The sequence below is a fragment of the Ailuropoda melanoleuca genome, chromosome X (genome assembly GCF_002007445.2).
Source record: "Ailuropoda melanoleuca isolate Jingjing chromosome X, ASM200744v2, whole genome shotgun sequence".
NCBI lineage: Eukaryota > Metazoa > Chordata > Mammalia > Carnivora > Ursidae > Ailuropoda > Ailuropoda melanoleuca.
Genome location: NC_048238.1, coordinates 79,697,925 through 79,715,294, shown reverse-complemented (window position 1 = coordinate 79,715,294; position 17,370 = coordinate 79,697,925).

Genomic DNA, 17,370 nt, shown 5'->3' with positions numbered 1-17,370 from the left:
TGTTTCATTTTAATGCTGAGTAGTATTCCATGGTAATCTATTCACCAGTTGTAGGACATTTAGGTTTCATACAGTTTTGGGCATTACAAATAATGCTGCTATGAACATTTCTATACAAATGTGTGAACACATGCCTTCATTTTTTTTGAGTAAACACCTAGAAGGGGAGTTGCTAGGTCATCTGGTAACTGTATGTTTAATTTTGTTAAAACTGCCAACATATTTTTCAGAGTCGACTATGCCACCAGTAATGTATGAGGCATCCACTCTTTCTATATCCTTGCCAGAATATTGTGTTGTCACTAATTTCTATTTTAACCATTCTTTTAGGTATTTAGTACTATCCCATTGTGGCTTTAATTTGAATTTCCTTAATGGGTAATAAAGTTGAATATCCTTTCATGGGCTTACTTGGAATCTATGTATTCTCTTTGGTAATATGTCTTTTCTTGTCTTTAGCCCATTTCTAATTGACTTTACTGCTGATTTTAGAGAGTTTTTAAATTTTCAGGATATAAGTCCTTTTGCTGGGAGTTGGTCTGCAAATATTTTCTCCCAGTCTGACTTGTGTTTTCCCTCCTTTAACAGGATTTTCACAGTGCCATGGTTTTAAATTTTAATGAAATCTAATTTTCAATTTTTCCATTTATATATCATGCCTATGGTGTTGAGTCTAAGGACTCTTTGCCTAATCCTGAACAATGAAGGTTTTCTCTTATTTTTTTCTAAAAATTTTATAGTTTTACACTTTACACTTTGAAGTGTGATCCATTTTGAGTCAACTTTTTAAAGATTTATTTATTTACTTTGGGGAGAGAGAGCGAGAGCATTAGCACCTGCAAGTGGAGGGAGGCAGAGGAAGAGGGAGAGAATCCCAAGCGGACTCCTTGATCCCACCACCCTGAAATCATGACCTGAGTCAAAAAAGAGTCAGATGCTTAACTGACTGAGCCACCCAGGCACCCCTTGAGTTAATTTTTATATGATGTATGAGGTTTAGGTTGAACCTTTTCTTTTTCTTTTGAACCTATGGATATCCAATTGTTGAAAAGACTATCCTTCCTTCTTTGAATTGCTTTTGCATCTGTGTCAAAAATCAGTTGGCCATACATGTTTGGGTCTATTCTCTATTCTATTTTGTTCCATTGATTTATCTGTCTATCCACCTACTAATACCACATTACCTTGATTATTATAGCTATCTGGTGAGTCTCAAAATCAGGTAGTATGATTCCTGCAACCTTAGTGTTCTTTCAAAATTGTTTTATATATTCTATGTTCTTGACTTTTCCATATAAATTTTAAAATCAGCTGGTTTATAACTACAAAAAATCCTGTTGGAATTTTGATGAGGATTGCATTAAACCTGTAGATCATTTTGAGAATAATTGATGTTTTTGCTTTTCTGAGTCTTCCAATCCATGAACACAGTATGTCTCTCCATTTATTTCAGTCTCTTATTACTTTCTTCATATATGATTTGGTAGATATATACCTAAAGATTTCACTTTGGGGATATTGTAAATGGTATTGTATTTTAATTTTGATTTCCATTGCTAAAACTTGATGTGTTTATCGCTAGTATATAAAAATATAATTTATTTTTATGTGACAATCCTGTATCTATGCAATTGCTAAATTCCCTTGTTAATTCCAGATGTTTTAAAAATAACTATGTACATATACATATATATATAATTATTTTAAATATATATCGCTCTTGCAATTTTCTACATAGATAATTATGCAGAATGAACATTTTTGGCATTAGGTTTCCACTACAGCTTTGTGAATAGGGGACTTACAATGGTTTTCTCTTTTTTACAGATTACTCAAAGCTTTTTTTTTAAGATTTTATTTATTTATTTGACAGAGAGAGAGGCAGCTAGAGAGGGAACACAAGCAGGGGGAGTGTGAGAGGCAGAAGCAGGCTTCCCACTGAGCAGGGAGCCCGATGCGGGGGTGGATCCCAGAACGCTGGGATCATGACCTGAGCCGAAGGCAGACGCTTAATGACTGAACCACCCAGGCACCCCTCAAAGCTTTTTAATTTTTTCTTTCTTCTTTAATTTAAGGCTCCAAATCAAGTAATAACACTAGGTAAGGCTTTGCATCTCCAACACAGTATTCCTAAATTGAAAATTCTGTCTCTCTCTCCTCCTTCATTTTGACCTGATTGTAGTATCAAAGGTTATCCTAACGCCATCTGTACATCTCTCCAGAAAAGGACTTTTGAAGCACTAAAGTTTGGAGATTAGAACCTCATAGTAGAAATAGCTACAGAAGCAAATCTATCTCTCTTGTGCAAAATATAACAAATAACTACAAGTCTCTTTCCAAATATAAAAATGTGTTTCTTATTTAATCATTAGATATTATTATAATTATGAATATACAAGACTTTCTTCATGTTTATTCTTTCCCAAGATATTCTACATCCAAAAGCAGAAATCATATTTCTTCTCAGATGTTCTCATTAGATGTCTTCTTTTCAGAAAGGAAATTTATGCTAATATTTATCTCTTTCTACATCTAAAATTGTCACTATGTACCCACCCAAACTTACTTATTGCAAGCCAGCCTGTACTTGCTGGACAATTAAGTATTGCAGACAGGGAGTGTGGTTAAAATTTATTGCATTTATTTATGTTTGAGTTCTTTGTTGAGAAGCAGTCCCTCTTTGGAGGGCAGCAGAATCTGATGAGGTGAATTTGGGTATGTTAGTTCAAAAAGCTGGCCAGTGATCACCACCATTCCCTACTTAAAAATTACTAGAGAACATTTTCTGTGTTTGGGGAGGTATAGGGTTCACAAGAGCATTTTTAACCTAATAAACATGGTTGTTTAAGGCTTTTCTTTCCCAACTGGATTAGTGACTTATTAAAAATCCCACAGGGGAGATATAGTATTCATTAACTTTTTCATATCTTTGCTGAGCTATCCTTATAAACTTCCTGATGCCAAGATAGGATAAACATTAGTCTTCAAAATCCCTATACAGAAAAGAGTTGGCACTGTTTCTCAGTCTATATCATCTAAGATTTCTCAGTCTATGTCATCTAAGTCAAATGAACTGAAAAAGCACTGAACAACTATGTTTCTTACTTTTAAATTAACTAAATTCTATGCCGTGTTAATTTTAAAAGACTTTTGTTGACAAAATCTTATTATTTTAATTCAGTTAGTTCAAATTAGCTCAGATGCCTCTGAGATAAAATTATTATCAGCAATAAACTCAAGTGGATAGAATTGATGTTTAATAAGAAATTTTTAAAACTAAAATTGGTCTGTAAACAAGTAAGAGTTGATGTAGATTTGCATGATGTCAAAGTGAGACTTTGGGGGGGCAGATATTTTATTCAGTAGGTAAACAATACAATAAAGACAATGTAATAAACTTGAGTTAATTGAATTAAAATTCATGATGTAGCACAGAAACGAGTCAGGCTACTTTCTGGCAGATTCCTATTTATTCTGGTTACTATACTTTTAAAATGAGCGGTATTATCATTATTTCCCTCCCTTCAATTTTAATGTCCTAAGACAAAGTCCTAGTCTCTTTGCCCTAGTTCCAGCTTTACTTATAAATCAAAATAAACATGCATTAACCAAAACTGAAGTACCCAATATCCTCAAGTTACTGTATGTCTTATCTGCACTCCACCAGAAAGGAAGAGGTCAGAGTTTTAATTTTTAAAATGCAAAAAAAAAAAAAAATAATCCAGAGTAGTCAACCTGGAGTCAGCATACATTCACCCCAATTTCCTAAATCTACTGCATCTACATATAATGTTCTGAATAATGAGAATGGATCTTCAATCAAGATGATAGCTTTGAAACATTCCTTAATTATAAAGTCAGGCAATTTGACTGGCACATTCTGGTGTGGGAGGGCTAGTTTCTTGTCTCATGGAGTCGAAGAATGAGTCTCACGGACAAAGGAGAGTGAGCAAAGCAATAGAAGTTTATTAAGCAAGGATGATGAAAAAACTCTCAGGAGTGAGAGGGGTCTCGACAGGGTTGCCACTGAGGGCTTTTAGGGATGGTCTTTTTTAGAAAGCTAACCAGGGGCCTTAAATCTGTTTGACATCTCTATTGATAACACCATTGATTTAAGGACTGGTGATAACACCTTTAATGGCTTACTTCCTTTTTAGGGTCAGGTAACTTTTGGTTGGTCACAGCAGCTGTTATAACAAGACCGCATCTCTGACACCTAGGACAGGATGGTCTGGTTTGTTCCCTTATCTCTGGTTTCCTTTCATCTCTGGCATTTTTGAATTTTATGAACCTGATCCCATGTCCCCCTACCCGGTTCTCCCTACCTAGCTCTGCCTGTCCCTTAACTCAATTCCATGGGAGATGGGGAGGAGGGGGAGCATGTGCTATTCGAATATTAAAATAAAATAGGTGGGGGAGGTGGTGCATATGTAGGGGCAGGCTGCATATGAAAGACCTCTATACCTTTTGCTTAGTTTTGTGTGCACCTAAAATGGCTCTAAAAAAGTCTATTTAAAAAACAAATGAATGGCATGTTCTGCTAATCTTTAGCTATCCCAAAGTTCAAATAATCACAATCAAACTTCCAAAAGTATATGCCAGTTAAATATGGCTTTTCTTTTTTTCTCTGTATTTCAAGTCAAAATGATAAATTACCAGCCTTCTGTGCTTTAGGTATGAGTCTCACATCAACTAAGGCTGATAGAGAATTCTACTGAAGGCTCATGAAGCTGTACAGCATTTGGCAGTGACAAATACATTCAGCTGACAGTAATAGAGACTCATCAACACTTGGATATTGAGTTTCATTCAGCCGACACTTGTATGAGGAATAGCTTCTAAAACACTTTTTCATGCACTTGTGTTTCTCTGCCAGTGGAGAAAAAGTATTATGAGCATTTTTGACTACCTCGTCAGCAGGTACTGAAAATCTTCCTGTTTCCCAAATTTAGGAATCAGTTTTAGAAGTCTCAGTTGTGATATTCACTTCCTGCCCCAATAACTTATTATGCCTTCTGTTTCTTGGCATTCTTCTGCTGTAGCCTGGGAAGACCCTCCTTATTGAAAAGGGTATTAGTTAATGTCAATGTAAGTTTTCAGAGTTACAATATTTGAAAAATCAAAAGACATGGAAAAGGAGAGAGCTTTACTTTAATAAAAACAAGAAGAAGAATAAGAAAGCAAATATCTACTTGGGGAAACCTATAGCCTAGTCTATAGGTGTAAGTAGGGTTGCCTATATTCCTATAGTTGAAAAAGGCTGAACTATAAAATGATCCATATTTTCTTTCTATGAAACATTCTAGGGGCAAAATGTTTGCCATATAATTCGTTTTAAGGATGACAGTCAGAAGACTGATTTTGTCAACACGCTCCAATCCTAGAGCCACGCTAATTTCCATGGCAGCAATGCCATAAAGAGAGTTAAGACTGTTTCAATGCAGTATGCTAGACTAAAAGAATATGCTAGATTAAAAGAACAAAATAGATAACTGTGAAAAAAAACTAGAAATAATTTTAAAGTTCTCTTTTTCTCAGAAAGCTTATAAATGTGTAGTGAAATAGGAAGAAAGGCATCTGTACCTTTTTCAGGCAGTCTAAAGGAATATAGCCAAATGGAGTTTACTGGCAGATGTTTTGTCGCCACTCATTAATCTGGACAGAAACAGATTTTAGCAATTGAATTCTACGTGTGCTTTCCATAATCCCGCAAACACCTTTCAAAGTACTGTACTTATATTGTAGGGATTCCAGGGTGGTTGAGGAGAGAAAATGCCTGGCATCCTTTGGAATTGGCATAGCCAATGTTTTTCAAAAGGGACTAAATTCCTGGCATCTTTCCTAAGCTTATTAAAGTGTTGTATTTGCCTTCCAAGTGTCACTTTTTAACTAGAACACTCTCATAATTTTACCCTAACTCTATGACAGCTCCTGTTTTTTAAGACAGCAGAATTTTAATGTTTTGTACACAGTAACAAGAGAATAAATGGTCCCTCCATGAATAATTTTCATTTTTGCAGGATGAAGTTATTAAGCAGAAAGTTTCAATGGACCTGCTGTCACTGTTTTAGAGATGGGAAAAAGAAATAATATTCAAGGTGATATGTCTAACTGCCATGAACAGTCACAGTAATAATACTCATTAACTTCAGGTGAAGGGCCACAGATTTTAAAATCCATTCCAATAAATTAGGGGGGGAAATCTGTTCTAAGTGAATAGTTTTAAAGAAGTGTAGTTATGTTACTAGCATATAGGAAAAATACAAGAACTGATAAAATAATTCTCAAACAGATGAAATATGGAGGCAAGCCTGTTAGAATGCCTTTGTCTGGAGAAAAAAAAGATAGCAGTTACACTGAAGATATTCCATATGGTGCAGAGAGGGAGGGAGGGAGAGAAACAGACAAGTAGGTAACTAGGTGAGTAGTTGTGGACTGCATTTGACCTACAGGGTAATACAGTATGGAATATTGAGGTTCTTTATAACAGAGGTCTTCTAGATCACTATGATATTAACAATAAGCAGGGAGGTCGATTTCCTCTTTCATGTTAGGAAGCAAGATAAGGGGCGCCTGGGTAGCTCAGTCGTTAAGCGTCTGCCTTTGTCTCAGGGCGTGATCTGGGATCTAGCCCCGCATCAGGGTCCTCTGCTGGGAGCCTGCTTCTTCCTCTTCCACCCCCCTACTTGTGTTCCCTCTCTCGCTGGCTGTCTCTCTCTCTGGAAATAAATAAATAAAATATTATTTTTTAAAGATTTTATTTATTTATTCGACAGAGATAGAGACAGCCAGCGAGAGAGGGAACACAAGCAGGGGGAGTGGGAGAGGAAGAAGCAGGCTCACAGCAGAGGAGCCCGATGTGGGGCTCGATCCCAGAACGCCGGGATCACGCCCTGAGCCAAAGGCAGACGCTTAACCGCTGGTCCACCCAGGCGTCCCAATAAATAAAATCTTTAAAAAAAAAAAAAGGAAGCAAGATAAATTCATGGGCTTCCAGAATTGCCCTCCATACTTCTTCTCAAAGAGCCACTGAGGGTCTCTTGGCTGCCAGAGATAAAGTATCTTTTTAGGGCAAAAAAATTCCTTACCACTTGTTATAAACATGAAATAAAGTTTTCTTTGAGTGAGACTGGAGGTGATACCCTTTGGTACTCTTTCCCATTACTGTTGCTCACTATCCTCATGCTGTCAAAGAAATGAATGTGAGATGTCAGTGTCTGATGAAGCCTATAATGTTACTACCTATCTCAGAGCTATCAATTCTTTAACTAGGGATCAAAGAAATAAGTGAAAAGAATTAAACTACAACCATGGCACCTGTCCAATTTTGGGTCCAGGTATATCCGTAGACAAGAGATTTCCTAGTACGGATAAAGTCATACAATCAGTCGTATAGTGTATATACAGATAGTGATCTCTATATCTGAGCAAGACCAATGGGCACACACTGACTAGTTCCACCCTTTTTTTGGGTACAAATGTGATGGCTTTGGTAACACATATGAGAAAAGCAGTGCTTCAGGTGTAAGTATTGATACGCTCCCTACACATATAAAAGGCAACAACGAAGCATCTTGCTGGTCTTACATTATGTATCTTATAAAAACCTGGGAGGTCACAATTGGAAGGAATCTTGGAGATCGCCTAGTTCAATCATTACATTTCTTACAGATGGAGAAATTGAGACTTGTGGGGGGATTGTATGAGAGCACTCTGCTAGTTAGTGGTAGGTCTGGGACTGGATCGCATATCTCCTGATTACCAGTCTGGTAAGATATCCCACATAACTAGAGGGTTTCCCAGTTTCCCTCCCAATGTTGGGGATGGTTACTTAAATATGATCTGTAACACAAACTGTGTGTAGGGATATGCAATCTTTGTCTTGAAGATAAAAGAGTGCATATTTTAAGACTAAACAGGACCACATTTTTTTCCTTAATGGTTTTCTTTACTATACTTTCAAACTCTAGAATTATTGAGCTGAACAACCCTTGATATTTAGTATTGAAATGTTTCCCATTATTCACTTATCGATTCAACTTTTCTTAATGGTATAATTCATTTTTATTTCAAACCACTTTGACTATGAATTCCCAGGAATAACAATATTAAATGCTAAAAATAGGAAAAATTTTAAATGCATAATTTGTCAAACTCCTTAGAAAAAATATTGATCTTTGAATACTTGTCCATAAAATATTTCCCAATATACACTATTACGTTTTAAGTGCAAAACTCTCTCAGGGCTATTTGCATTTTAATAAGGACCCAAATTTAGTCTCTTAAAATGTTAGTCTAACGCGTGCATTCTCATATTATCCGTTACTGTATACGCTTATGCTTCCTCTCTCCTCAGCTAGATTATATACTTCTTTAAGTGTAGGAATCACTTCATCAAAACTTTCTTGTACTCTTCCTTGCATGCAACACATGGCTGGCTACAAAGTCAGTGTTCCATATATAGTTCTAGAATGAACAGATTTATTACTTATCTCTAAGATAATAACTATATAGTTTTTGTAAAGGACACAGACTTCAGAGACAGACAATAGATAGGATAATACAAATTTACTGGATGATACAAATTTACCAGCTATATGGTCTTGCAGAAATTAATTGACAAGGCTGACACTCAGTTTCTCATCTATAATACTGAGAAAAATATCAATGATTCTAACTACCTCACAAGCTTGCTGTGAAATGAGATAATATTTATGAAATACCTAGCACATTTCCTGCCTTACACAATGGACAGAAGCAATAAACATTCTTTCCCTTTTCTCTCTTTCTGTTTCTTTTTAATTAGAATCAAATAATCACAGAAATGACCTGAAAGACCTTAACAGAAAAACAAAACATCATGCCATGGGATCACACAGAACAAGTTACTTCACTGCAATTCATTATTTATGAAATGAAGGTAATGTTATTATCCTCACAAAGCTAATGGAAGAATTAAGTGAGAATAATAATGTAAGTAAAGCAATTACTGCTGTGCCTAGTTCAGAGTAGGTGCTCAGTACACGATATTTATTATTGAAATGTTTTATTCAACTGAAGTTCTCTATTAGTACTAACACAATTTTTAATACATTAATCAGTTCTAAAATTATAACTAAGAGATAATATTGCCTAACTATATTTATGAAATACCCATGACAGTATGTGTAGGCCCTGCACAGAATGTATTTATGGGTAGCTTTCAGATTTATTCTCAGCCTATATTAGTGGGTCTTCTGTGCTGCTGTTCAAAAGAAACAAAGACCACCCCTCAATATACTGCTGAGAAGGAGGGGCACAGTGCTGGGGGCACAATGAGGAGAAAAGGGAAACACTGGGGATGAGAAAACTAACCCTCTGTCTTTCCAAACCTACACAAAAGCAGAGAAAATCATGTAGAGAATTCCTACGTCTGCATTACCAGTTTCAACTATCATCAGCCTTTGGCCAGTTTTGTTTCCTCTATCAGGTCCTAATTCTATAATGTGTGGGTATTGGACCATTTTAATTGTAATACCAGACATCATGTCATTCCACCCACAAATACTTCAGGATGCATGATATACACGTTTTGCTAACATAAACACCATGCCATCATCACACCCCCCAGAATTAATGTTAATCCATACTATCACCTAATAGTCTATATTTCAATTGATCTGATTTTCTCAACACATTTCACAGTTGAGTTTGGGCCATTCAGGATCCCAATGAGGAAAGGACAGGGAGGACTACGTAGCGAGAGATAGATGGGGGCTCCATGATCAGACTCACAGAAATCCGAAGATGTGGAGGTGTAAGGAAACCAGAGATAAGGGAGTACTCCAGACCACCCTGCCCTAGGTGTCTGAGGGGAGAGTCTTATTTATGACAGCCTCCTGTGTTCAAAAGAAAATAAACAGACCCTAAAAAGAAGTAAGCCATTAAAGATGTTGTCACAAGTCCTACTTATACAAAGGTGTTATCAAGTAAAGAATTCAAAAAGATTTAAGTTCCCTGGTTAGCCTTCTATAAAAGACCAACCCTAAAAGCCCTCAGTGGCAAACCTGTCAGGAACCCTCTCACTCCTGAGAGCTTTTTCTGTATCCTTGCTTAATAAAACTCTATCGCTTTGCTCACTCTCCTTTGTCCTCGAGATTCATTCTTCGACTCTGTTAGACAACAACCTAGCTTTCCTACTTCACCAACACCCTCTATACATTATCTTTAGTTGTTACTTCTCTTATGTCTCTTTTATTCTGCAAGAGTCATTTCCCTTTCTTTGCCTGTCTGAGTTGTGATGTGAGAAAATTTTTGACCCTCATTCAGACATTTTGCCTGGAGCTGGAAACGCAGAGTAAGTTAGAATGGCTCATTGTAAATCCTCAGATATGGTGACCATTATCAACTTATTTAGCAAACATTAACAAACAGTACAAAATAATTTGACTACACCTGCTGGATGTGAATATGTTACTCTTTAAAACAAAAGAACAGAAAAACAAACAAAAGCCATCTAATTTTTGTTGCTTAACCTTACTCCTGTGTATCATCAGTTGTTTTACTGCTATGCCTCCCTTTTCTTTCTTCTTTTTTTTTAAAAGATTTTATTTATTTGACAGAGAGAGACACAGCGAGAGAGGGAACACAAGCAGGGGAAGTGGGAGAGGGAGAAGCAAGTTCCCTGCTGAGCAGGGAGCCCGATGTGGGGCTCAATCCCAGGACCCTGGGATCATGACCTGAGCTGAAGGCAGATGCTTAACGACTGAGGCACCCAGGCGCCCCTATGCTTCCCTTTTCTGAAGGTAAAGGAGATTCTCTAGTCATACAGGGCGTACCACTGAAATGGTTACTGTACTAGTGTTAAAAAATACTTCAGTTTCTTTCCTCCAGAACTAGGCTCTGGAGAAACTTAGCTTCAAGCTTTAATGCTGCAGCATGATCCAGAGTTTGCTGTTCCATGAAAATTTTAGCTTCAAGATGCATTTAGCTGATAAACCCTAAAATGATCAGTACTTTTCACTGTTTAACACATTAGAACATTTTCCTTAACCATTCTTTACTGCTCTTTAGATTCTTCAGGTTTGGCAGTGTCCTGGAGGGTATTAATTTGACTCATGCAGTTTGCTGCAAAATAAAGTAATAGTCATTGTATTCATAGCTCCTTTATAGGAGCAGTGTTTAGAGGTAAGCAAAGTTCACCCCTAAAAGAGCAGTTGTCCTTTGACCACAAGCATAACACTTTGTATGGAAATTTATTCTAGAATTTACATTTAAAAAATCCACACTAGCATTTTATAATCCCTTAGTTTACAACCATTATTCTATGTGTCTTATTTCTTCATCAAATATAACTTTTAGGTTTACTCTCCTCAGCTTGGCACTCAAAAATCTCAAAAATCTCAACCAGAGGTGGAATTTCTGTGAAGTTAATTGAACATAATCTGTAGGTACCTCACTTGCATTGGTTCCTTTCAAGACTCTGGCAGGGCCTTAACCATGTGTTCATATAGCCATGAATTTCTGAAAAGTTTGCAAAAGTATCATACTTTAACTTGATTCAGTTAGGACCCCTGTTTCCTTCCACTCCGATTTTGCCTCATGTCAGATGGCATTGGAGGGATCACAGTCATAGGCCTTTTTATACTCTGACTAAAGAGTAGTTGACAAGTTATCTGAAACTGACAAAGATAACACAAAATTTGTAATTTGCTATTATAATGAGTACTCTGATGACAAATTTGTTAATGAGTGCCATCAATTCAAAGAGTGTCTAAGATTAGTCATTGCCCAAGAAAATCTGAAGTGTCAAAGAATCTTTCAGCTTACATATGAAAGAAATTCGATAGCAGTTTTATCAAATTTGACAATCCTAAAAATTTACATGACATTATTTATAACGAGTTGTGAAGCTGAAAGAACCGGTTTTGAACTAGCAGTGAAAAAAAAAAATTCCTACCACACTACAGGTTAAAAGCAATCATCTCTTTATTCTTTCCATGGACATTTATATTACAAAACTATTACCTAATGACGAGGAAATCAACAAGTGTCAAGCAAAACTTGTTTAAAGAAAGGTACTCTAGAGCTGTTCAAGTGGAGATTTAATAGAAATGTTATTTTTCTCGATGTTAAAAATATTTGTCAGCTTTCTAAAACTTGAAGTTTGTTAAGATTGCTTTTCTCCTTCTAAATATGTTTGCTTACACCTAAAATTGCTTTCAAAATTTTATACTATTTCTCTTAAAGAGGGCCCCAAATTACATAAGCTTTAGAACTCAAACCTACTCTGACCACTCATTACCTAGTTAAAATTGTCTCCACTTCCCAATATGAACCTTCTACATAAATTGAGCCAGTTTCCATTCATGCTGATCAAGCCAGTTTCCTTAACATCCATATTGATACCTGCCTCTACTTCTATTCAGCTTAGCTTGTCATCCATCCTTCAGTAGCCCAACTATGCATAGATTCTTCCTCCTTAAAGAGTTAACTCAAGAGCCATCACCTGTAGGAAGCTTTTCTTGATTTGATCATTCCCCCTCAGATGCAATTTGGTCACTCTTTTCTCTGAATCAGCTTTCACCTTATATTAAGTTATACAGGAGTTAAGTACTATAAGTCAATCCCTCACTAGATTGTGATTGTTCTCAGAGCAGGAGGAAGTTCCTTTAGGGTAGTTTCTGCCAGAATGCCTGGTACATTATTTTCCTCACTGTAGACTTTGTTGGTTGAATCAGTAAGTGGGTGTGTAGTAGGAGTCTATTTTTAGAACACAACTGAATTCTACCCCTATGAAGTTATTTTTTCCTGTCTACCCAAGCCCAAATCAATTTCTCCCCTTGTAAAAATTTCCTTTTGCATTATGATCTATATCTTGATCATTTATCATATAACAACAGCAATTAATATATGTTGTCTTCCCATTTGAACTGAGAGTAGGAACCATGACAGATTTCTTTGGGAACTCCCCTAGAGCCTTGCTATTCAACTGAATTGTTTAATTGCATTTTTAAGCACATTTTATTTATTTCTCCAGTACAAGATATTCTTTCTTTTATTTTCATTGATGATGGAATGTAACATTCATAATCACTACCATAACTTTCCAACACCTGAACACTCATTTACTTATTATTTTCTCTTAACACACTCATTTTAAAAATGTATATATATAAAAATGAAAAAGGAAATAGCTTAAGTAGAAAGTCAGGATTGCTAGTTATAAAGATTTCTAGCTTCTGCCAAATGCTCTAATCCCAAGCCTGTTTCCTATTTATGAAACAAGAAGATTTTCAAATGTTAGAAAGATGTTAAAGACTCATTAGCACCAAATTGAAACTTTCTCCTTAACATAATCCACTCATTCATACAATTAATATATGTTGTCCTCCTACTCTGTGCCAGGAAGGCACCTAGCCTCACTGGAACCCTAACTGGGAGAAAATAGCAATCAGTACAAATAAGCACATGAGTTCATTTAAGTTGGAGCAAATTCACTGAAGAAAATAAAATGGAGTAATATGAAAGAGAGTGACTGGGATGAGAGTCATTTTCAATTGGGCAATCTGAATAATAAAAAGAAGATTGTTAAGAAAATAGCTTTCTCACTGAGTTATTATTTGTGAAGGCTATCTCTGTGCTTCACCCAAAATAATCCATGTGTAGCACAGATGTACATGTCTTACATTTTGGCAAACATTAGACCATATTTACATTTTGCAGTAAATGGATCTGGATAAAAGTCTCAGCTCTACCACTTAGCAGCTGTGAGATCTTGCTCAGATTACCTAATTCCTTTCAGTTTCAGTTTCCTTATCAGAAAAATGAGGACAATCAAAATAAGATAAAAAATAAAAATTATGAGTGCTATAAAGATTAAAAGAAAGTAGATAATATGCTTAGCAGAATCCTTGGTGTATCACACAATTTTTCACAAGAGTCCTACAGCAATTTTACCCTTTAACAATCATCAAGTCCTTTCAGTAAATAAAGAGAGCCTTAACTGATTAGAAATTGGCAGAGGCTGTACAGTTTCTATCCCTAAACCTCACCCCTTGGTGGTATGCTTCATTGAAAATAGGTCATTGACCAAATTCTGTCACATGTACAAATATTTGTAAGCATTAAAACATTCATGACTGCATGTAGCTCAAGTGAATTTCCACTCTGCACTGAGACACACAGACTGACAATATTGTAGGAAAGATTTATTCTAGGGCAGATACAATGATATTCCTCCAGCAGGAGAAGCCAATGTGGTAGTCTCATTAGGGGACAGAGTCCTCTGTGAAGTGGAGGGACACAGAGTCAATGGGGATCTAGATATTGAGCTCTGCACAGAGGATCATAGGTTATTGGGATTCATATACCTGCTTCTCCTAAGAGTAGCATGACCTGTGCAATCTTTCTAACCAGCCATCTCTCTTCAACTCTCTAGTAGCGAAACATATTAACATCTCTAACATCTCTTATTTTAATTACAAAATCTCTGATATAGATTTTGACAATGATATTGGAAATGCTAAGTAACTATTTCTGTTTTGTGGATTCCAAGGTAAGTTACTTCAAATGCTAATTAACTGTCCCTACAGTGAAGTTGTCTTAATTTGTATACACACTTATATCATACTGTATATATTGAAGTATTTTTAAAGTAAAATACTCCACTATATAACAAGTCAAAGTTACCTGTTATTTACAGTATAATAAATGTAGGTAGAGCCTTTACTGTAACAATTAGGACTAGTTTAAAGGAAAATTCAATTATCTTATTATTAGATAATTACCTATTCTTTCCACTACTAATGATTCTGTGAAAGTAAACAGAGCTTTCAGGAAGAGCTGATTAACTCTTTCTGGTCACCAGTTAACCAGAGCATTAGCCTTTATGAACTCATAAGCCATGTCAGATAAATAGTAGGTGTTTACTGTATCCTTTCTTTTGGATAGACAGGAATAGTCCCAAAGCACTGATTATAGATATTATTATGATGACTGCTTCTGTTTCAAATGGAAAGAGAAAATGAAAATTAATAGTTTTCTTTCATTTTCCCTCCAGTTTTACTTGTTTGTAATAGAAACAGCATGGTGTACAATAGGAAGATATGGAGCGCCCAGTCCAGCTCTGCCACTAATTAACTGTGTGATTATGCACAAGTCACAGCTTCTGTGCTTCCATTTCCTTATCTATAAAGTGTGGATCACGCACACTCTCCCTAACTGGCAGAGTTGTTTTGAAAAGAGAATGAAGTTGCTAGATGAGGACAGGCATTGAAAAATTTAAAAGCACTACACTAATATAGACTGCTATTCTTAATATTTTTCTTTCAGCTTGATTTTTAATCAGAAAACATAGTAACATGGGAGCCAATGGTAATAGCATTAGTGACAACAGTCCAATTAGACATCAGTGGATGGCAGAAGGTAGGCTACTAAAATATATCAGCATATATAGAAGTCATTTATTTTTCATAAATGCCAAAGTAAAAGAAATGTTTTCTTCAATGGAGAAGCTGATACTGTTATTTATAGAACTGCAATAAGCTATTCACTAGTTCTCCATCTCCAACTTTTTACATATATATTTTACATTTATATCTATAAGTCTAGTAGAAACATTTTTTTTGATGCTTTGGAGTTGTATCTGAGTACACTGTCATGACCAATACTGTAGGCTAGGTAGCTGACTATATGCTGTGCATCCAAAAGCTCAAAATGTTCTTCTTTCCCCAGTCTTCATTCTATATTCCTAAAAAGGCCAAGACCATTTGCATCAGGTGTTCTCTTACACTGGAGAAGAAATATATTAGTAACCATATTGTAGGAATTCATTTTATTGTAAATTTAATGTCAATGTCCAGGAAGCAATGGAATGAGTACAAACATGGAGAAAGCTCTAAGATGATTTTCTGTCTTGGTCTCATGAAATGTAAAGGAAGCAAAGGAAGACAGAAGGGACAGCAGGGGACTGCTTGAAAACAACAAAAGAAGGGATAGAAAGATGGGGTGAACAGAGGACCAACTTAACATCTTTCACCACTTTGCTGGAGATGAACTTCGAAAACAGAGATGAGGAATCAAATGACTTGGCAAAACCCCAATTTGCCTCTCAATTCCCATTGAGAATCCTGAAGCATTCAAAGATAGGGAGGCCACTCAAAATGAAAAGTCCCTAGGGGGCACCTGGGTGGCTCAGTCATTGAGCATCTGCCTTTGGCTCAGGGCGTGATCTCAGCGTTCTGGGATCGAGCCCCACATCAGGCTCCTCCGATGGGAGCCTGCTTCTTCCTCTCCCACTCCCCCTGCTTGTGTTCCCTCTCTCGCTGGCTGTCTCTCTCTGTCAAATAAATAAATAAAATCTTGAAAAAAAATGAAAAGTCCCCAAAGGCAAATTTTACCTCATTTATAGTTTGACCTCTGGCCAGCCTTGTAAAGAAGTATTGCATAGAAAATATTATTTCATTTAAACCTTATCATATCATGCTCTGTGTGAAGCCAGATATTCTCCAGTTCAAGAGCCATCTACTAATGGATGGGCACTGTGATAAAATTCATAAGATACACAAATTGAAAAAAAAGGGGGATCTTTAATCTCCAAACTTGTTTTATAATCCTGTCTCAGTATCATTCATGTGTAAGCTACTTACATCTTTCTACTCAAGATCTGAAGCCATACCTGACCAGGGTAAAGTGTACACAAGGAGATGCATCTCAATCACTGAGTAAGATTTTGAATTAATCCTGTTGCTCTAAGTCAAATGTCTGATATTCCTCAACTTCTCTATTAAACCATATATATCCAATTTGTCCTATTGAGCTAGGTCTTGGTTTCTGAGTGTTAATTTTCATTGGAACTGAAGCCTTGTCTGGACCCTGAATATTGGAAAGTAGAGTATGTTTGGGGCCTTGAAAAACTTTTCACGTATCACCAATTACCTTTGTCTATATTTCCTCCACCTGACAGGAGTTTTGCTCAAAATTTGATATAACACCTATAAGCATACAGTGCTGCAATAAAACTGAAATTGCCATCACCACTTTCTGAAGCCTCCTGTTTCTGTGACTTTACACACTAGATCAGATTCCTTAGGACTCTGTTGCCAGCCAAGATAAAGCACAAGTTAACCACTTTTGATTGACTACCAATTTAAGATATTGATTATCCCTCTCAGGAATTTGTTTATAATGATGTCAGCAAATCATCGGCATTCTACCTGTTCACCTATCCTTTCCGCACTAGCTTTGAAATTTAGCCTACCAGGGTCACTGCTGTCACCTTAACCATCAAATTAAGAGCCAGTGATTGATTTTGATTGATTTTCCTATGATTGACTTTCACATGACTGATTTTTCTAATCATAGTCAATATATATATATACAAATTTTCTG